General features: G+C 39.2%; 1 long non-coding RNA gene across 4 annotated transcripts in view; it reads right to left on the bottom strand.

The window, feature by feature from the left end:
- Window positions 1-1,300: 1,300 nt before the first annotated feature.
- The window catches only part of LOC110740705, a 259,524-nt gene continuing 238,252 nt past the window's right edge, over window positions 1,301-22,572 (bottom strand). For 2 of the 4 annotated variants that reach the window (XR_002515679.2, XR_002515680.2), the window contains 3 exons: window positions 7,266-7,377; window positions 4,258-4,703; window positions 1,301-3,124 (listed from right to left, as the gene is read on the bottom strand). This is a non-coding gene — a long non-coding RNA (uncharacterized LOC110740705). The remainder of the gene's footprint in view (window positions 3,125-4,257; window positions 4,704-7,265; window positions 7,378-22,572) is intronic. The other 2 variants (XR_002515681.2, XR_002515682.2) reach the window with 2 other exon arrangements.

The following is a 22,572-nucleotide window of genomic DNA, read 5'->3' as shown; positions in this document are numbered from 1 at the left end:
TATTCATTCATTCATTTGAAAAGAAACACACGGACCACGATCCCTTTCTGATCATGGTCCTTTAAATCTTTCAAGGGCACTTACTGACAAGTAATATGCACACCCTGCTACAGTTATTATGCCTGTAGTTAATCAAATTTTTCAACTGCAGAGATATACACATTTCTTTTCTATTCTAAATTAAATTCAAAAATCAACTTGAATACCCACATGCCAGATTATCAAGTTCAGTCTCTTACTCTTGAGACTACCCTTTGTCTTTCAATATCAAAGAACCCTAAAGGCAAACACAGATTAAGCCACTCAATCTGTGGTGTTTTCTTAATAGAGGACTTTGCCTGACTTCCACACCTAAGCAGAGATCAGACATTTGTTGCCATAGCTTCTCACCAACATGTGGTATTACTGAAGAAAACTTGTTCCATAAGATCTAAAGGGCACTGAGGAATATTTCTGGCCCAGGTCCTTGGGGGTGGATGGAAATGAGGAACCATGTCTTTCAGGAAGCTGGTTCTGCCATTTGGGATTTTTTGAACAAGGCTTTTTTTTTTTTTTTTTTTTTTGCTCAAATCCAAGCTTAGGCAAGGAGCTCCAGGTTCACTGGAATTTACTTTCAAACTATCCTCCAATGCACCAGTTGTCTCAAGAGTGCCATGTCACAAGTGGCCTAGTAGCCTACCATTTGAGGACTCCCAGCCAGCATCCCTCTTTTCTTCCTGGGGATGTAAATACCAAGAGTGAGGCTAGGAAGCTACTGACTTTGAGGTCCTAATTCGCAGCAGGTTTTGATTGGATTTTTGGGTCCCAGACACTCACAGAAGTAAAGGCCTCCTGACCTTTCCCTGTCTTTCCTTAATATTAGGCCTTGATTACTCCCAGAGGGTCTACATGTTCACCCTTTTTTGGGGGACGAAGCCATGTTCCTTTCAGTAGTGATTTACCCTCCCAAGACTGACCCAGGAGCAAAAACAAAACAAAACAAAACAAAAACAAATACTTACACACAAATAAAAGCATAGTCAAAATTTTAGGCAGGACATCCCCTACATTTAGGTTCAATGATGAGTTATCATTCCTTCCTAGCCATAGCGTGTATGTCCATCTTCCCTTTCGTAAACAGATTAATCTGCTCAAGCCACTGTAACAAAACACCATAGACTGTGTGGCTTAAACAACAGAAATTTATTTTCTCATGGTTCTGGAGCCTAGAAGTCCAAGATCAAGGTGCCAGCATGGTTTGTTTCTGGTGAGGGCTCTCTTCATGGCTTATAGATGGCTGCCTTCTTGCTGTGTCCTTACGTGGTGGAGAGAGAGAGCAAACTCATTAGTGTTTCTTCTTCTAGGGGCACTAATATCATGGGATTAGGGCTGTACTCTCAGGACCTCATCTAAACCGAATTATCTTCCAAAGGCTCCATCTGCAAACACCATCACACTGGGGGTTAGGGCTTCAACAGATTAATTTTGGGAGGATACAAAAAGTCTCTAACGGTAGATAAGCCTCATCGTTTTTGTTTTTTGTTTTTTCTCCCCTGGCTAACGTTTAGAAGATGCTCCTTATTTAAGATTTCTTTTATTTCTAAGATGCATTACTTCAACCAGAGTAAAACTGACCAATAGCAAAATTTGTTTTGTTTTAGGTCATTAATATTTTGAAATCTTAAATAGAAAACAATCTATTTTTTATCTAATTTAACTCAAATATAGCTTTTATCTTTTCCATCTTACTGCTAATTGTCATATATGGCTTTTTAGAGAAAGATCAGAAAATATCCCAACATGGAAAAAAATATAAATATACATACATAACTGTAATGTTTATCTTACTGCAGTTAGAAACAGAATATACAAAAAAAGAGTTTAAAATGCTGAGATTTTCCAGTCATTTCTGTAGTCAAATAAATCAGAACACTTTTATATTCAAGAATTCTGAGGGGCTGAGTGTGGTGGCTTATGCCTGTAATCATAGCACTTTGTAAAACAAATATAATGGCTTACTCCTGGTATAGGAGAGATAGTGATGATAGGTGGAAGTTTACCACATAACATCTTAGCCGTGTTAAAAACCATGATTTTAAATCTTTTGAAACCTTGTGTTCCCTGTTCCGCGTGCTGTCCACAGAAGCAACAAGGCAGAGGAAGCTGAGGAGGCAAATCTATGAGGCCACAACTTTAAGAGTACAACAAATCTACAAGATGTACATTTTACAGATAAAAAAATTGAGACTTAACACCCGACATCACACACTAACACAACTGGAATTTGAACTTCAATCTGCTTGATTGCAAAACCCTAGCTCTTTTCTTCACCCCATACATACCAGTATACCATATCGCTCCACTGCATCTTGGAGATTTTTTTTTTTTTTTGCCAGCATAAAGCCTTTTCATTTATACTGCAGATCATGATTATATCATTCTGTAGCAAATGGGTTTTCATGCTTTAAAAGACAGTATACCAACATGAATTTAATCTTGAAAATCTGAGCCATTATCATAAATCAAATGCTGCTTGATATTCTAAAAGAAATAGAACTGGCCAGAGAAATTGTAGACTCATTATAATTCCCCATAGATATTCATACTTTTGTGACTGTCGTTGAATACAGAAATGATAGGTTTGAGTTTGGTTGTAATTTCTTTAATTTTAGGAAATATTTCTATTCTACTTGATATCAAGTTATGCATGTCACGACCGTAATTTAGATATTATCACTGGCCTTAGAGTAAAATTTCAAATGCAGCCTTAACACGTTGCTATGTTTTACAGGAAAGGATAAATGCTGAGTCATGTTTCTCATCCCGGAACCCTGCATGCTTCTGCTTGAGGCTGTTGACTTCTGAGCCTGTCATCTTGCCTTAAGATCCACAGCTCTCTCATCTCCCTACCACTGCGATTCTCCACTCAGCATTCTCTGATGAACTAGTATTACCTTCAGTTCTTCCCTCCACCAGAAAACCATATTACAGGTCATTTGAATGTAATCCTTGGCAATGACATTTTACCTTGCCTTTGGGTAGAAGTCACAGCAAATGTCTGAGCATCTGTACTTCCTGATGGTTGGTGGTTGGGGACACAGCTCTGAATTTCCATTGAATTATTCTTCACTGCAAGATTGTCACTCTACAACAGAGCATCATAACAAGAAAAAACAAAGGCAAATAATGAGAGAAAAAGGAATTCTATTCTCCCTATAACTAGAGAGACAACATGGTACAGCAGAAAGAACACTGGACTCCAGCTATCAATCGTTCCCTGTCTCACTCCACAGAGAACTGGAAGCAACACCCGAGTTTTGTTATTAACCAGCTCTGTGTCATTGAGTTAGTGACTTAATCTTTGTGGCTCAATTTTTTCCTCAACATGAAGCAAAAGTAATACCTCCTCTGCCTTCTTTAATTTGTTATAAGATTAAAATGAGATAATGTGTGTGAAAGTGCATTGTAAAATACACAGCTCTGTACAAGACTCCCAGCTACCAATTCCAAACTTCATTAGTGTTGACTGTCTCCCTTACTCATTTGGCACCTCATCAGATACTGGACAATTAGGGCGACTTCTCATCCCAGTTTGCCAGGAACTTTCCTGATTTTAGCAATAAAAGTCTTGTGTCCCAGAAGCCCCTCTGTCTTGGACAAACAACGGTATGTGACTGCCCTAGAAATAATGAAGTTACTTGATAAGAAAAAGCTGACTGGTGCTAACAACTCCTTTCACCATCCACTCCGCAGGAAAGAAACAAGCAACGTGTTTCCATGAACCTGAGCTAAGCCCACACAATCCCTCTTGAAGCAAAGAGAGTTTTGCCGAGCAGGGTTCGGTTTGGCGGCCATTGACAGGAAAGGAGCAGAGAAGTCATGATAGCTGGTATCTAGTGATATATCAATAAGGAAACTGAGCACTGGTGGGTATTCAGGATACATCCTTAAGGCCAGACCTGACTCACTTTCCTGCACTCATTAGTAGATCCTGATGTTCTATTTTGGTGAGAAAGTGGGCATCTACCTCTGCTCCACCAACCCCTCCTTTCCCTTTCCACTCACATTCAGGGATCTGTCTAGTATTTCATGCACTTTAATAATCATGTGAAATTTTCAGTCCTGCTGAGATGATGTAAGATGGTCACTTTTTTTTTTTTTTTTTTTAAACCAGAGCCAACAAAGCAATAATCTGTCCCTGAACTGCAGGCTCCCAACCAGCCTTGGGCTAGTCAACCCAATGCCTTAATTCCAACTCACACACTCTTTTCCACCCACCGCTGGAGAATGAAAAGAGGTGGTGCAGCCAGGCTCCCCCAGCTGCTGCAGTGCCCTCCTGTACTAGAGTAGGTACAGCCTAATCAAAGGCCTGTTGTTTTCCTTTGGCTTTGAAACTCACTGGCTGTGGGTGTATCTGTTGCATGATCACGAACACTTAAAAAAAAAAAAAAAAAGAAAAGAGAAAGATCCAGTCCCATTACTTTGGCTCTGGCACAGAAATTTCTGGAAAGAGAAAACATAAATGATACCAAAGTGGTAACAGTAAAATAAATACCTCTCTCTGAATTTCGCGGAAGTAATGAAGCTTCAGGGCACCAGAGGAGACTTCAGTAGCTTCAAAGGTATTGATGACTGTCCAATAACCCAAGAACTGGCCAAACAAGCTGGACTGCTTTCCTGTGAGTCATCGGAATCACTGCAGGCCTGTGATGGGTCCCTCTCACCTGTGGGAAACAGGCTCTTAAAATGGAGAGTTGCCACTAGTCATGTCATCAGCTTCTTGGTCTTCACCAGGGCTGGGCAACAAGAGTCATAGGACCTGTCTTCGCTTATTTGCTTATGCTTTTTAATTTCTTTATCTCTTTGCAAATGTAATGATGTGACTGACAATACATGTTTGGATGTGCTGATAATCTTGACAATGAAATAGGTTTTAGGACTTGAGGGGATTGGGAGGAGGCATAGAAACAGTTTGGTGTCTCTGGAAGGAATTACATTGTGGATGTTTTCAATGATTCCTAGTTCCTTCACTCAAGGAGGGATCAATAGTGTGCTGACAAATGTTTAACAACAGGCACTCTGGGGGAAAACAAAACAAAACCAAAACTGATTTGTGTGTTGGCCAATTTCCATGGTATAAATACTCCTACCATGACCAATTTAGCTGGCTCCAGTGCACCACTCAGAAGGATCCTAGTTTTTCTTTGCCAAAGATCATCTTACCTGATGGATTTTATGAAATATATTTATTGAGAATTAAATTCATTAGAATGATTTAAGTTAGAATACTGTATCTGAAATTTCATTTACCTTTCTTAACTATCCTTTAGTAATTTGTTATCTTGCTCATACTCTCAGTATCCTGTCATACCCACTTTTCATTTGAAATCTGTTTCTGTTGTTGTTGCCTTCCTTCCTTTTTCTTTCCTCTTTTCCCCTTCCTTCATTCCTTCCTTCTCTTCCTTTTCTCTTTTCCCCTTCCTTTCTTTCTTTTTCCTTCCTTCCTTCCTCTCTTTTCTCTTCCTTTTTTCCTTTCTTTTTTTCTCTCCTTCCTTCCTTTTCTTCCTTCTCTTCCTTCTTTCTTTCTTTCTTTTCTTTCTTTCTTCCTTCCTTCCTTTCTCTTTCTTTTTTCTTTTTCCTTCCTTCCTTCCTTCCTTCCTTCCTTCCTTCCTTCCTTCCTTCCTTCCTTCCTTCCTTCTGTCCTTCCTTCCTTCCTTCCTTCCTTCCTTCCTTCCTTCCTTCCTTCTTCCTTCCTTCTTTCTTTCATTTTTTTAAGAGATGGGTTTTCATTATTCTGTTACCCAGGATGGAGTGCAGTGGTGCAATCACGGCTCACTATAATCTCAAATTCCTGGGCTCAAGTGATTCTCCCATCTCAGCCTCTTAAGTAGCTAGTACTAGCGGCTTGAGCGACCATGCTCAGTTATTTTTTTTAATTTTTATTTTTGTAGAGACAGAGTGTCACCATGTTGCCCAGGCTGGTCTTGAACTACAGTGATCCTCCCACCTCAGCCTCTCAAAATGCTGGGATTACAGGCATAAGCCACTGCACCTGCAGCCTGTTTATTTTTCTTATCTAGCTCTTATTTCCTTTCTTTATGCTGAGAGTGAATTTGTAGCCAGATGTTTCTCTGTTTTCATCTTTAATTTTTGCTTTTTTCTTAAATTATTTAAAAATTATCACATCACTCCCATTTCCCTTCTCCCCACAGTACTTAAAACCTCAATGACTCCCTATGGCTTTTGGGATAAAGTTTGTGATATGGCCTTGACCCCAGTCTCTGTCTCTAGCTTAAGGACCTTAGAGACGGGCTCTTGCTCTGTTGCCTAGGCTGGATTCCCTCATGAAACTTGTGCTCTGACCACCCCCAAATTCTTGCACGTCCATAAATACATTGTGCTACTTCATGTCTTCAAGCCTTCTCACATGTGGCTTGCTCTAAATTTTCTCGTCATTAACACTTTAGGTTTACACTGGGCTTCTAATCTCAGTGGCTATAGCATCTTTTGTTATTCATATCTCAGCAGTGACAGTAACTATTGATTTGCTGAGCTGTCTCCCTCCACCTAGGCTATGACCCTTTTGACTCAGAGACGATTATCCTACTTATATCCCTGGCACCTAAGAAAATGTCTGGTATATACTAGGTGTGCAATAAACACTTGTTAAGTAGAGATAATAAATTCATAAATGGTAATTGAGGTGATTTCATAGCTTCATTTTAATTCTAATGTGCTAAAGTACTTTAATCATTCATTGATAACAGTATCGACCAATACATTTGCAAAGCAGATTGGTTCAATAAAATATGATGTAGTCATAGAGCAGAATTAAAATATTGATGTGGAGTTCCAAAAAGTGAAAAATAAAGATATAAGACCAAAAAAGTGAGCAGCATTATCTCTTTTACATAAATAATAAAAAAGAACACACATTTATATATGTGTGTATAAAGAAGTTTTTGAAAGTAGGAAGCTCCTTTAGCAAATTTAAGCTTAAGAACTAAAGAAAGCAGGAAGCATATGTTAAGTAGACTTTTACTTTCTGTTTTATATATTTCTGTCTGATTTTTGCTTTATCATGTATATTTATTATTTTTACATAAGAAAACATTTACATGAGAAAAAGTATTAGCAGAGCTTACACAGTGATAGTATTATACACCATGATTTCTTCTTTAAACATCTTTATAATTATCAAACATGAGTGATTAAAAAAAAACTGAAGCTAAAGGTAGCAATATTCTCTACACTGGCAGATTTTTCAGCATTGCATATGAACCCACCTCCGATAAGTGGGTTATCTTTCTAATTTATGACTTCAGTGAAATCTGTTTCCTGGCAATGGTTGCCAGGGCACGCCTTCTCTCTTGTTCTCCGTCATGCTTACTTTTAAGCCTGAGGGCAAGAAAGAAATAGACAGAAAGCAAGAAGTAGCATGAGCATCTTTTTTTTCTTTTTTTTTGGCATGTTGGAAGAAGGAGCTCTAAACACACTCCACTAAGCATAGCATATGCATTGGATTCAAGCAGTGGACCTCATAGAGAAGTGTCTCCTTTTAAGCTTTGCAGGGCAAGTTTGGGGCACTACCAGTGAAAAATTGTCACTGATTCTTGCCTTGGTGCTGGTCTGAACAACAAGGAGTTCCTCTAACTGCCTTAAAAGGAATCTACTCCTCCCTCCCACTATGGGTATCACATACTATTCTCAACATATTACCACAAACTGAAAAAAAGAAACAGGTTGTGAAGTAATGCAGAAAGTTATTTTAAATTAAAATTATCAATGTATCCATATTAAAAATTCAAATAGAAGAGACAAACAATAAGTTGCCGCTGATAGACTCTGAAGGAGGTCTGCCTCTCCCAAAGGCAGGTGGCAAACAATACTGTAACCTGCAGACACAAACACTGGGACTTCGTACTAATTGTGCTGTGACACAAAGTGGGTGTGGTTTGGGGTTGAGGGGCTTACTGGCCAGTTTTCTCATGTTTCTCAGATAAAACTCTCATGTCATCAAGAGACACTGTGGAGGGAGACATGAAGAGTTTAGAGACAGGAACCACTGCAGAAATGTAAGGATTAGGAGATAGAAGAATACCCTACTCTGGGGCTGAGGCTTCAGGGAGGGCACAGCACATCACCCCTCCTTTTCCTTCCCCTACCCAGCCATGGCTGCACCTTTCCCAGGCTAGATATGGTGGAGGTGTGGGCAAACACAGTAGAAGAAAAGGAGAGGAACGTAGAAAACAACAGGGGATTGAGCTACTCTAACACTGGAGATGCGGGGTGGCTTCAGATCTGCAAGACATGTTTTGAGTTTTCTGGGACCTTTATGATCGGAAGGCAGATACTAATGAGAAAATCTTTGAGCCCAGAAGATTTTAAGGTCTAAATTCTCTCCAATTTGGGTTTCTGGTTTCTTTTTTCTGGGTACCTTGATTCTCATACTCCAGAAGCACCCAGGTAGGGGCTTGAAGAGAGAAAGCAAGAAGCTGGCTTCCTAAGTCTGGTCCTTGGCTTTAAAGGAAGGTGGTTAAATGGAACTTCTTGTTGTCTAGAACATCCCAGGACCAGGTTTCTTGGTATGTAGGCTTGGCAGACATAATGTTGAGAGGATAAGGAGTTTCTAGATTGAAACTTCAAGACTCCAAAAGTTGCCTTGAAGTTATCCGAGATTCCTTGTTGACTATTATTACTCAGCTTATTACTATTCTAAATTCAGCCAGAACTTCGTTATAAATCTGCTACCCAACTTATGTCGAAAGCCATCTCTAAAATGTCCTTTACAACTAATCTTAGTTTTATAAAGTTGGCATTTAAACAGGCTGGGTGCAGTGGCTCACACCTGTAATCCCAGCACTTTGGGAAGCTGAAGTGGGTGGATTGCCTGAGCTCAGGAGTTCGAGACCAGCCAGGGCAACATGACCAAAATCCATCTCTACAAAAAATACAAAAATTAGTTGGGTGTGGTGGTGCACCCCTGCAGTCCCAGCTACTCAGGAAGCTGGGGCATAAGAATCACTTGAGCCCGGGAGGCAGAGGTTGTAGTGAGCTGAGATTGCACTGCTGGACTCCAACCTGGGTGACAGAGTGAAACCCTATCTCACACACAAAAAAGGTATTTAATCATGGTTGTGTGACCTTGGTATACATTATGTGACTTCTCTGGGTCCCTATTTCTTCATCTGTGAAAGGAAGACAAACATGGAAGAGGAATAATTCTTTGTGTCAGTTAGGATGTTTTTGGCAGCAAGGAACAGAAAACCAAACTCTATCTGGCTCAAATAATTAGGACAAGTGTTAGATTACATAAAAGAAAGTCCAGAGGTAAGACAGGATTCAGAATTGGCTGACCCAGTTGTCCAGTGATTTCATCAATAACCTGGGAACTTCTTCCTCTCTATCCTCCCATCAATACCATCTCAGGCAGGTCCCTCAGGATCTAGGACAGCTACCAGGAGGGCTTGAGGTTACCAGCATCTTCACTCCCATCAGCTGGGAGAGGGAAACTGTATATCTGTCTCTTATGTGTGTAAAAGTTTTTCCAGAAACTTCCAGCAAATCTTTTCTTCCATCCTATTGACCAGAATGGGTCACATGGAACTTCTGGCTAATTCTTGGAAAGAAGAGATAATGCTAGCTTTAGACCAATTACATCCACTCCTGGAACTCAACTTCTCCTGAGGTTCATGGGGTGGAGTAGGTACCTAAATGAATTTGTGATTCTGCTGGGAAGAAACAAAGTGGCAATGGAGGAGGCTGGCTTACCATCACAATACCGATACACTTTCTTCCAGAGCAAATAATCCCATTTGTCTCTCAGTTACTGTATCTGGGTGACATTCCTATGAACTGTGTGTTGAAAATGTTTTTGCGTCTAGATGCATTTAAGCTTTTGTTGTCCTCACAAGTGTAAAAGAGCAGTATTCTTTTTTGTTGACTGTTTGTTTTGTTTTTGTATCCACTGTACAGTGCCAAATACAAATATTATTTGGGGATATCAATCCTTAGAGACTCATTCAAAAGACTTTAAAAAAGAAAAAACCTCTGAATTTAGGAAACCAAAGCAGCTATCAAGATGGTAATATTTGGCTTTTGAGACTCAACAACTGTTTGCATGGAGTTGCCAAAAAATACTGACTGAGGGGTGCTGATGATGACATCATTTATACTTCTTCAGGTCTTTATTTCTTTCTCTGTCTACATGTGAGGATAATAATATTTGTCCTACTATGAGATAATGTATGTGAAAGAGTGTTTTAAAGCATACAACAATTGAAGAAGTGTAAGATGATAGTACAACCTGTGCCTTGCTGTCCAAACAAAGGGTTTATGAGAACAAAGGTGCTCCCTCTAAAGGCTTCACCGTATTGATTTAATGAAGAAGGAAGCCTCTGTAAAACAGATGAAATGTGGCAGGGCAGTTTATTAATGTGTTAATTTGGGCTTGTTCTCTTTGTATTCCCCTTCCTCAACTTTAAGTAGGCTTTTTTGGCTTCTGTGCCTCGGGTATTTTTGCTAGGAAGAAAGCAGATGCCATCTCAATTTAGTGCTCTTCCTGTTGTTTGTTTAAACATAAGCCCACTGAAAGATAATGGGATATGTCTTGGTGAGGGCTGAGAGAAAGTGCATGTTTTTGCGGATCAGGAGATGGGGAGACAGAGGAAAGAAAGGAGAGATCTGTGGATCCCGTGAGCACCCCAAATTGGAACCACTCCTTACTGTGTCTCAAGGAAGCAACGGACCTCCAAACTGCACGGTGTACTTCAAAAGAGCAAGATCCAAGCAAAAAGGTAGAGTCAGCAAAACCCTGGCAGGCTTGGGGAAGGGCTAGAGTGACCAACTGTCTCATGTTATCTGGGGCAATTCATGGAATACAGGACTTTCAGTGTTAAAACTAGGAAAGTTCTAGGCAAATCGGGATGACTTTGTTACCGTAGGGAGAACTAAGGGGCAACCATGATGGAGTGGAGATTAGAAGACCTTGTCCTGATCTGTGGGCACCTGGTATGTCTTCTTTGGTTACGTAGACGGGAGAGAGTGTTCCAGCCATGACTTAGTGCTTTGGGGATCTCAGATTCAACTTTAAGTTGTTTTAAAAGAAACATCCAAAGTAATGTTTTTGCATAGCATAGCTTGGGCTATGATTCATGCCTAACACACAGGTTAAAGAAGTCCACAATTCCTCAACAAAACTTTGGGGCCAACACATTTCGGGATTCAGAACTTTTTGGGTTTTAAAGGTATAACAGTAAGTATTCTTTACATTATTACATGTGAATTCCAGTGCAGTACTCTGTAATCAGGCACACTGATATTTCTACAGAAACATGTATTAATGTTTACATTGAACAAATTAAAGATTGTAAATATCCTTATGTCAACAAGGCTAGGTTGTGTTAGGTTGTGCTGCCAGAAACTTAGCTTAAATTTTGCCACCAGGTCAATTATTACAGTTTTCAGAAATTTTGAGACCTTGGAATTGTGGATAATGGATTGTTGCTGTATTTTTAAATATTTATAAGTATTAGGACAACTCCTCAACTTATTATCATACTAGGTCAAGGGTAAAACCTGTTCCATGTTTTCCAATAATTTCTGAAGATTCTAGAGAATCAATGAACATATAATGCCACTTAACACACTCATAGAATTGATTAGCCCCTAATATTAGAATTGATAATACATTTAAATTCCAATATAAGGTGATATAAGCAACATTCAAATGTTCTACTTGCACATTACAGATTTTTTTCCAGACAACCAAAGTGCAGTTATCACAATTTAAAATAGTTTTCTGTAAAGGTCACTTGAAATGCTAAATTTGCTTGACCTGATAATGAAGAGGTAAAACATTTTTTCTTGAGCAATATTGCCAAACTACAGGTTTTTCTCCAGGGTGACAACCATAGGGCTTTTGGTCAGAAAGTTTTAATGTCTATGTGGCAGCAAAGTTAAGGATGCTGGTTTGCAAACTGCCATGCAGGGCTCTGAGAGACATGCAAATAATAGTAATTAATATGATGCTGATGATGCTTTTGTTTGTCGGCCTAGAAGGTAAGGTTATTCTAAGCACTCTTAATTATGTGCAAGCACAGGCATTCTTTGTCCTGACTCAAAATCATCAAAATATCAGGTCTCCAGGGCCTGAAAAGCTGTACCCAATGAGTTTACAATTTCTAAAATTTTGGTGGTTTCATTATTATTCTTTCCTAGAGAGATAGCTCAAATCTAACCTATTCAGAGCTTTGAAGATAAAATTTGACCTCTTGAATCAAATTCAGTTGTATTTCCGTGAAAAGCCAAAGAAGCAAAGGCTTCTTTGTCACAATTCTTAGACTTCCACAGGGAAAGCCATGGGGAGAAGAGAAGGTATCTTAGATAGTTCCTCTCTAATGAAACCCTGTGTCACCTGGACCTAGATTGGACTCTGTGTCCACGTTTGTACCTATGTTATTTTGCTGCATTTATGTCTCTAACCACATATGATGGCTTGTAAAATGTGATGCTTTGTATGGGTTTTTTCTTCTTCATTTCATCTGGTTTTCAAAAGGCCTGGAAATCCATCTTCTTGTCAAAACCACTTATACTGTCTTTCGAAATCTTCTTGGTGTCAGGATTCAGTGCAGCCATTCACTCCCGTTCCTTCAGTCTTGATATTCACGACAAACTCATTACATGGCTGAAATCTAAAATATTTATGTATAGATGACACTGCGCCTCTAATTACTGCAAATGAGGCTCCTTGTCTCTTTCATGGTGTCTCCTCAAAGAGGGAGTCCGTGAGGAGTTGTGATTTTTTTTTTTTTTTTGCAAGTTCCTTTAAAACCTTGATGAAAGCTCTCTTCAGGCTGCCTACCCAATGGCAAATGCATTTAATGCTTACTGTTGCCTCTGCCCCGCTGCATTTGCCAGATGAAGGCTGCTCGGCCTAGTCTCTTGGCTCACAGCGTGCTCGTGTGAGCTGGGGGCCACGGTTAAGGCTCTGGGCGCCTGCAATTGGAGGACTGTCAGCCACGAAATGATAAACAGCAAAGGCTGCTCTTATTAAGACCTCTCCACACTGACAAATTTGGCTTTCTTTCTTGCTGCTAAACTCAATGAACTAAGAAGACTCAGGAAAGTTTTAATTCAGTAGTATTCTCCTTGCCAAATTTCCCCCAGGATTCTAGTTAACACTAACCCTGAACAAAACACCATAAGGGAAGCACATCTCTCATTGTTAGGCTCACCATGAAATGTAATGACTGATATATTTAATCCGTGGGCATGTAAGTCTGTGTTTCATTCATTATCAATCTATAATTAATCACCTTATATAAAATAAGAAGTCAGAGCGAAATAAAAAGTCATAGAAATGAGCTCATAATTAATAGTACATTATACAGACTTTATTATTTCATGGTATAAGCCCCAAACCATCCAGACTAAAGTGAAATTTTTCTGTTTTAAAAAGTCTGTTTGCTGTTCATAAGAATCTTCCTATAAACAAAAGATACTTAGATTTAAGTAGCTTTTTGTGTGTATGGGGGGGGGCAGGGGGTCAAAGAATGACCCTATGTGATGTAAGAGTCCATGCCAAAAGCTCCCTATAAATAATGACTGTTTATTCTTTGAATTTGATCAGTCCACTCAGCATGTAGAATAAAGCCAGAAAAAATAACGTGTACAGACCATGGTAAGCTTGGAGGCAGTGAAGACTTAGAACGATGACTGGTAACATCTCTACCCTTGTTAGCATCCCATGCAATTGCTTTCTATCCAATTGATTTCTATGCATGAATCTCAAAAGAGATGCAGCTCCCTTTATAAGATAGCTTCTAATGTCTTCCTTTCTTTCCCAGTGGGAGCCAACAACTTCCTCTACAACTTTGGAAACAATAAGACTAGCCAGCCTAGAGTCTAAACTAATAGGAAAATAACACTAAAGTCTTTTCAATAGCCACCAAGTTTCAAAGAACAAGAACAAAACTCACCTGTAAAAAATGGCTAGCACCATGGACCACACCTAATTTTGGATTATTAGATTTCAGTTCAAAAGTCCTCTTTGCATCTCCCACTTGTGATAAATTAACAAATGGTATTGCTTGAATTAGCTATGCTTTGAGTTTTTCCTGCAAACACAGAACATTTGGTGTTCTTTTTCTTACTTCCATGTAGAAAATTTGGAAGCCTCCACCTGTTACCTTGAAAATAAAATCGGGTCATCCTTTTTTTTTCCACAAAAATTTAAAAGGAACCACAGTTGTTATTTTAAGGCAAAATATTTATGTTGCAATAGTTACATCAATATCAAATATATTTAACATCAACTCTTAGAGAAATAAAGCACCTGCAAGGAACTTCCCCCAAACATGCTTCAGAAGAGCAATCTTGATTCAGAAATATAATCTTTAGTAATCATATGAACTGCCACTAAGGGACTCCTCAGGCAGAGCCTTCCCTAATGAGCATCGCCAGGGAGCTCTGAGTGCTGCTGTCTCCTTACCCCCAAGCCACTGGGAAATACATCCGCCCCTTGCTCCCACTGCATAAAGTGGGAAATAATGCATTTCAAGAAGCTATGTCTTCTTATTCAGATTTACATGACATGGAGGTGAAAAGAAGAAACCTTGTTTGTGATAGTTACAGATGTATCCCAAGCACCTGAACAGTGCCTGCAGCATATACGATGTTCAATGAGTAAATGATGGCACAGAGATTAGGTAGACTGCTGCCTGCCAAATGGAGAACTTTCAGGGTCATAGTAGACCAGCAAGTCAAGGAGGATTTTCCTGAACCCTGATCTACCATTTCGAACTTCCTGAATTGTTTTTGACCTTTCCTTCTCTCCACTGAAGAAAAAATGATAATTTTCTTGGGTGTAGGTCTATTGCTTATTCATAGGACATGTGTTTAATTGCCATACTATACTTAGTTGATTACTTATTTCCTCCAGAGCCAACCTATCCATTAGGCATAGTGGTAAACATACACACAACACACACACGAAATAGTTTTGAGACTGCAGAAAATGTTTTCATATAAAGTATTAAAATAATCAACTTTATACTAACACAGTTGTAAAATAACAGTTTTAATATTTTTTAATGGAGTAAGGGGCTCATGAAGGCAAAAGTGCCTAGGACTCGTGAAAATCATACTGCAGACTGTCTTCATTAGTCAGTGAACAGACAATATTGAAAACGAATCTGGTTTAAAGGCAGAAAGAGGAAGCAAAGAGAAAAGAGCTGATAAAAAGAAGTCATGTTTTTAGATGTGGGCTGGCAGTGGGAGAGAAGAATGCCTTGGAGAAGGCTGGAGAAGCAGGAGGCTGAAACCAGGGAGGTGGGTAGGGGTATCTAGGGGAGCTTCTGGAACAGGTAGGGTGTTGAGTCCATATTTGGCAGGGGAAGATGTATTTTCTGGCAGGCTGATGAATAATGGAATTTGAGAGCTAGAAGTGCTCTTAAGAGCTGTTGTATTCCAACTCCTTATTTTATAGGTGAGAAGACTGAGTCTTATTAAATTATTGGGAAGATAGATTCTGATTCTAATGCCGTTTCCACTGCTCTGCCAACTCTTCCATTTGTCTGAATTGTATTTACAAGACGGGGTGAAATGAACAACAAACTTCATTTACGTGTTTATTACATGTGTGTAATGCACATATCTGTGAGCAATTCCACACATACCATAATGTTAGACAATCATTTTCATGAATCTTAATAGATCTTAATAGAATACTTTCCAGTCACAGAATGGGACATTTTTATTTCTTATCCCTCTCAACTGTACTGCAACTCTGACTTGGAATCATTAGCATGTGCCTGGCCCCTCCCAAGTAAGAAGCCTGGACCTAGTAGCACAGCTAAATTGGTCAGATGACTAAAATGACAGGTAGCCAAGTCTGGCTAAAGTGAAACCAGAACCCACCAGAATTAGTGGGACTGATTCTACTCTGATTCCAGAAAAGTCCTAGTTCTAGAGGGTCTGTATGAGACTTTCTCTCATTCCCAGATGAGAGCCGGCAAACTGCATCTAAACTTCTGACCCATTCTTGAGTCATTCAACAAATATACCAGAGAGCTATTCTGCACAAAACGCAGGTAATGATAAATGGATGCAAGGGTGAATTATGATTGGAACCTGTCCTCAAGGAGTTTATAGTCTAACTGAAGGTCTAATGAAGGGAAGAGTGAAGAGCCCACAGGATGGTGGAAGCCACATAATCAGCGTTCAGGATCACATGGATCCATTCTGCCTCTAGGACATCCCTTTACGAGTAAATGCTTGGGAGGTTGTAGAATGAAATACATTCTCCACACGCGAGCCAGAGTTCAGGAAATTAAAGAGGAAAGGAATCAAGGAAGGGAAAGGTCAGGGGAGTAGTGGGAGAGGATATTGCTATCTGAGTTTTCAAAAGACATTTCAATTCAGATGAACTCATGGAAGGAACTACGCTTTATTCCTTAAAGCTTCATTGCGCAATTTCCTAAATGAAGGAGCAGTCTGATTGGTATATTTAGCATCCTCAGAATAAATCTGCATGGGGGTTACACAACCTATCATAGGAATGAGGGGCTTCCATTTTCCATGTATATATTGCTATCACCATGTCTCTATGAGGTAGGGATTTGACCCTTATTGTCTCTAGTTTGAAAACATGAAGTCACTGTTTAATAAACTAGCTCCTACTCCAGATTATTGAAAGGCAGTACTGTTTCTGTTAATTATTAAGGATACAAAGCTGTACAAATCCTCTTCCTCATCAAATTCACTCTTGTAATATAAACAGATTAATTTTCTAAATTATCAATTTCAGTATGTTGTTTCCACAGTCTCATGACCAACAGAAAAAGACTAACCTCTTTCCCTGATATTAGACAGTCAGCCCACCCTCACAATCACGTTCCACTGCTCCATACACAGGTATACTATGCAATCTACACAGACCCTCACAGCCTGCCATGCAAAGACTCATGTCTACACCTGCTCATACTACTCAGGAACACCCACTGTTTCTCTACGCCTACACATTCATTTATTTATTGGACAAATATTTATGGTGTCCCTACTCAGTTTCAAAAACTTTAATAGGTTCTGGGGGTTCAAAGGTGAACAAGACAAACATAGTCCCTCCTTCAGGAGCTTTAAACTCTAGTTTTGATAAGTGCTACACAGAACTACAAGGCATTCTGATGACATGCAAAGGTAGCATGTTACCTAATCCGGTGGGTCATGGAAGCCTTCTCTGAGGGAATTACTTTTAATCTGAGATATAAAAAATTAAGAGGATTTAGCCAAGCATTAGAGCATTCTATGAAGAAAGAACCACTGGTGTAAAGCCCTAAGGCACGTCCAGATCCTACCCACCCTGCAAGACTCAGCTAAATTTTCTTATTATTTATTTATTTATTTATTTATTTATTTATTTATTTATTTATTTATTTTTTCGAGACGGAGTCTCACTCTGTCACCCAGGCTGGAGTGCAGTGACGCCATCAGGGCTCACTGCAAGCTCTGCCTCCTGGGTTCACACCATTCTCCTGCCTCAGCCTCCCAAGTAGCTGGGACTACAGGTGCCCACCACCACGCCTGGTTAATTTTTTGTATTTTTAGTAGAGATGGGATTTCACCATGTTAGCCAGGATGGTCTCGATCTCCTGACCTTGTGATCTGCCCACCTCAGCCTCCCAAAGTGCTGGGATTACAGGCTTGAGCCACCATGCCTGGCCAGCTCAGCTCAATTTTCAACTTCTCATCAAGTTTTCCTGACCTCTGGAGTCTGTGTTGAAGAACTGCTTACTCTTCTGAACTCACTGACACTCTGACTCTGTACCATTTTCCTAAGCTCTTAGTCACCATTGTTCTTATCACCATACCATGTTTTATCTTTATCTTGCCTGGATTGTACCAGGACAGAACCATGCTCTGTGTCTTGCAATCTTCATGAACATCTAGCTCCTAGTAAAAGTGTCTTACAATCTTCATGAACGTCTAGCTCCTAGTAAAAGCTCAATAAATATAAATTAAATGCATGTTTGCATGACTGAATGTATGAGTGAACAAATGGTCTTGGTCAATTCAAGTTCCATGCATGGCCATTCAGTAAGTCTCAATAGAGGCATCATAGCAGTATAGAAGATATTGTATTCTTGACATTTTAAAAAGATTATTGGCCATTCATCTCATTAAATAGATCATAACCCCCAAATCACCCCCGTTCCGCCCCCCCTAAAAAAACATGAGGATGGATGAATGGTCAGAAGAAGCTGTTTCTATTCATGGTGCTGTGAGAAGATGCTTTTCTACCTAATAGGTGTTAGGTTATATAAATTGGTCTCAAGAAAATCTCTAAATGGAATGTGCTGGATTCTGTTGGATATGATATGTTCTTAGTGAAAGAGAAACCACCTTACCTAGTCTCCAGGCAGAAGAATCCTTCAATAGAAGCCTGCTGAAGGATGTGTGGATAGGCCTGTGGACTCTCATGATAGCTAACCTCTTCCATGAACCAAAACAGAAAACTGACACCACCTGCCAGTTTGCAGTAAATTCTCATCCTACTCCTGGGCCTGCCAACATTTTCACTCCTGTGGTTTCCTGCCTCCTCCACCTTTGTTCCTCAACCTCCTTGGAACCAACCTGCCAACTTCAGGCCAGGTGGTATCATCCTTCACTTAAGAAAAATTTAAAATGGAACACACTCAATTTCTGTTGCCTACATCAAAAACCACCTCAGTGAGTTTTTACTTGATATTTATACTTGAAAGCTGGTTGTGGTTGGGAGAAAATGTAACCACAGAGAGGCAGCTGACTCAGAGAGGGCACAGGAGAAGCTAAACTATTAACACCTTAGTTCCTGTTCTCTGAATTTTCCCACCCTCTGGATTTTAGATGAAGTGCCAGAATGGGAAGCATTTTGCCTAACATAAGTAGTGATAGGATCTTTGCTGTGAGTGTCAAACCAGAAGATATCCAAGCAGGACTGGAATGAAGAGAGGCCCAAGAATAACAGGAGCTCAGTTCAGTTCAATGTGTACTTATGGGCACCTGCTAAGTAGCATACTCTGCACTGGGCACTAGAAATACAAAAATAAATAAAGTATTGTCCCTGATTTAAAGGAGCTTGTGATTCAGTGGGGGATTTGGACATGTGGACATGTCAACATGTGATTACTGTGCTATGTGGTAAGTGCAGTGAGAAACAGGAAATAAGAGAAAGGAAAACATCAACCATCTCAGGAAGGATAGAAAAGTCTGGAGGGTTGAAAATGATTCTGAAATGATCGTACTAATGTTACGACGATAGGTCACATCGCCACATAGCAACATAAAAATTTTACATAAAAAGAGGTCACTGTGTTTTGGGGAAATAATTACTTAATTTCTCACCCAGTGGATCAAATGAGGAATTCCATGGCCCAGATTAAGCCAGAGCAATATGAAATTTAATTATTTTAATCGCTCAAAATTGGTAATGCACACAGCTCTCTGCTTAGACCCTGAAATTTGACTAAAGCCTTTATGACTTGTTTACGGAAAGGTTTATCAGCCTCAGCACTGATGACATTGTTGGACTAGATAATTTTTATTGTATCAATGTCCTGTGTATTGTGGATGTTTAGCCTTTACCCATTAATGCCAGTGGCATCCACCATCTCCCTAATTGGGATAAACTAAAATGTCTCAAATTGCTAACTGTCTCTTGAGGGGTAAAATCAACACTAGTTAAGAACAACAAGTTAGGAAGTTTGTAGAAATGAACACAATCATGTCTATTTAGTTCAAGATAATCAGTTCCTATCTAAGGCTCTGTGTAATAACCCAAACCCAGGAACTTGTCATCATCATTGTAGTTAAGCCTTTTCTTAGACAATTTCTACTTGAGACCCAATGATAGCTGTTTCAGAAATGTCTAATTTCCTCCATTATACATTCTACTTCTCTCAGTCAACCCGGAAAAAGAACTCTCAATTTTCAGCTGACCGTCCGGAATAGATATTTCCTGGTCTTGCCAATGAGCTATAAGCGGAATTGGTGTGTGCAGTTTCTAGGAATGTCCTTAAATGGATGGAATGTGTTCTTCTTCTTCAATTTCTTCCTTTTTACACTTGATGTAGATGTAATTGCTGGAGCTCCAGCAGCCATACTTGATTATGAGGTGACATTGGGAACTGAGGCCACGAATTTCAGCTCAACAGATAGAAAAGGCTGACACTGGGCAGGGCCTTGCCAGCCTTGAATTCCTGAATTGCTACCTCCAGACTATCAAATGAGATATTGTTTTTTGTATTGTTATTGTCTCTGTTACTTTCAGCTGCACCTGATATTAATCAATACAATTGCCTAAAGTGGACATTTACTGTATTTCCAAAAGTCTCTGGACCACAATCTTCATCACATTAGGAAGCTTGGTCAGCTTTTCTACTAGAACCTTTACAGAAAACTCCATCCTCTTCTATTCTCTTTTCTTCTCTTACAGTACACAGTACAGGATATTAGTTATTTCAACAATAACCCTCCTACTACCTCTCACTCTCCTACTCTAGCTAGTTAGTTACACTAGATAGACTGCTGCCACCACTTACTAAAAGTTTACGTCTCCTTGAACCCATCAGACATAAAAATGAAATGAGAATACCTATTATTGCCAGAGTTGCAAGAAAAAGTATACTCTCCACTATTTCTGGTAGAAATGTGACATGTTGCTGTTTTTTTAAGAGCAATTTAATAATAGCAAGAGAATTGAAAAATATACCATTCCACCCAACTATCAGCTTCTAAGAAGTAAAATCAATACTAATGAAAGATACATGTCTAGGGTTATTTACCGCATTTTTCCACAGAAAAGGAATAATATTTCTCATAAGATAAATAGAGGAGTATATTTGAGATCTATCAACATATAGTTGGTATTTAAAACTATGGGGTTGGATGAAATCATCTAGGAAATGAGTTGTGAAAGAAAAAAGATTTGCGGACTGAGCCTGAAGTATTCCAACATTTAAGAGTTAGGAAGATAAAAAAGATTCAGCCAAAGAAAATGAGAAATAGCGACCAGTGAGATAGGTGGAAAACCAGGAGAGAGGTTTCCTTGCAGCCAAAAGAATAGAGAGTTTCAAGAAGGATAAAGTGATCAACTATGCCAACTGCTACCAAGAGGTTGAGTAAGATGAGGATGAAGAAAGAATCATTTGACATGGCAACATGGAAATCACTGAAGACACTAGCAAAAGCAGTATCAGTGGATTGGTGGGGACAACAGCTTGACAGAGTGGGTTCAAGAAAGAATGGAAAGTGAGGAAGTGAAGAAGGTGGGTATAGATAACTCTGCATTTTTACTAAAAGGAAATGGATCCGTGGGTTACCAGAAAGTATTTTGTTTAGATGCAAAGCAATGTAGCATGTTTTTAGAGCAATGGTATAGCAGAAGGATAAATAGGTGATTCAAGAGAAGGAATAATCGCAGAGTGAAGTCAATGAGTAGATAACCTCATAGAAGGGTGAGCCTCAGATAAGAGCCAGGACAGCACACCTGCTATGACACAAGGGAAGGCACAATATATGGGCACCAATGGAGGTATGATGGCACATTTGATGGTGGATGGGGAAAAGATTCTCCTCTGATCACTCTGGCCAACATCTAGCTGATCCACAGATATGCAAGCAAGCCCAGATGAAACCAGAAGAACTGCACAGCCTAAATCATCAACCTACAGATGAGATGATTAAGTTAAATACATGTTTATTGTGTTAAGCCACTAAATTTTTGGTGACGTATTACATGACATTATGATAGAAATAGATAACTGAGGCAAGGAATGTTCCATGTCTATGGGTACATATGGAGCTGCCTCATTTTTTAATAAATGACTACATATAGCATTGAGCTGTATGTGCCATATTTTATTTTACCATTTCCTTATTACTGTTTATTTTAGTTGCTACTATAAACAATGCTGCAAGAAATATCTTCCTACATATGTCTTTGCACATGTACATGGATCTGAACAATGAATTCCTAGAAGTGAAATTTTGGGGTTGAAATTTATATGCAATGGTAATTCTAATAGATATTCGCAAATGGACATCTATAAAGCATGTAAAAATGTATGTTTGCCAATAACTTATGAATGCATTTCCACACATCTTCATGTTATCAATTTTTTGGCCAATATGGTAGATGTAAAAAATGTAATTACTATAGATAGCACTTTCATTCCTCTTATTATGTGGTCCTAGAATAAATCCCACCATCCTTACTGTTTCCGTTGACTCTGAAGAGCACCTATTTCACTCTTATCAGCCCTGTTCAAGAGGCATAGGGACCTCCTCCTTGCTTCACACCGTTTCCCCAGTGGTTTTATATTATCAATACTCTTCTTTTGTCAGTAGGTTTTCCACTAAGTTTCAGTAAGTTATGACTCACTTAATGTAAGGAAAATAGGAAAAACATTCCACATCTTTGCAGAGGAATGAGTTGTGTTTAAGATTGTTTATTATAAATGGAAATGTTGAAGGAAGGTTGAAAGAAGCTAAAAAGGAAGAAGAAATTTAAAAGAGAGAGATAAAGATGGGACTAACAGAGTTTTCTGAAGTCCCTTT

This window comes from Papio anubis, chromosome 9 (genome assembly GCF_008728515.1).
Source record: "Papio anubis isolate 15944 chromosome 9, Panubis1.0, whole genome shotgun sequence".
Lineage (NCBI taxonomy): Eukaryota > Metazoa > Chordata > Mammalia > Primates > Cercopithecidae > Papio > Papio anubis.
This window is presented reverse-complemented; position numbering and strand designations above follow the sequence as displayed.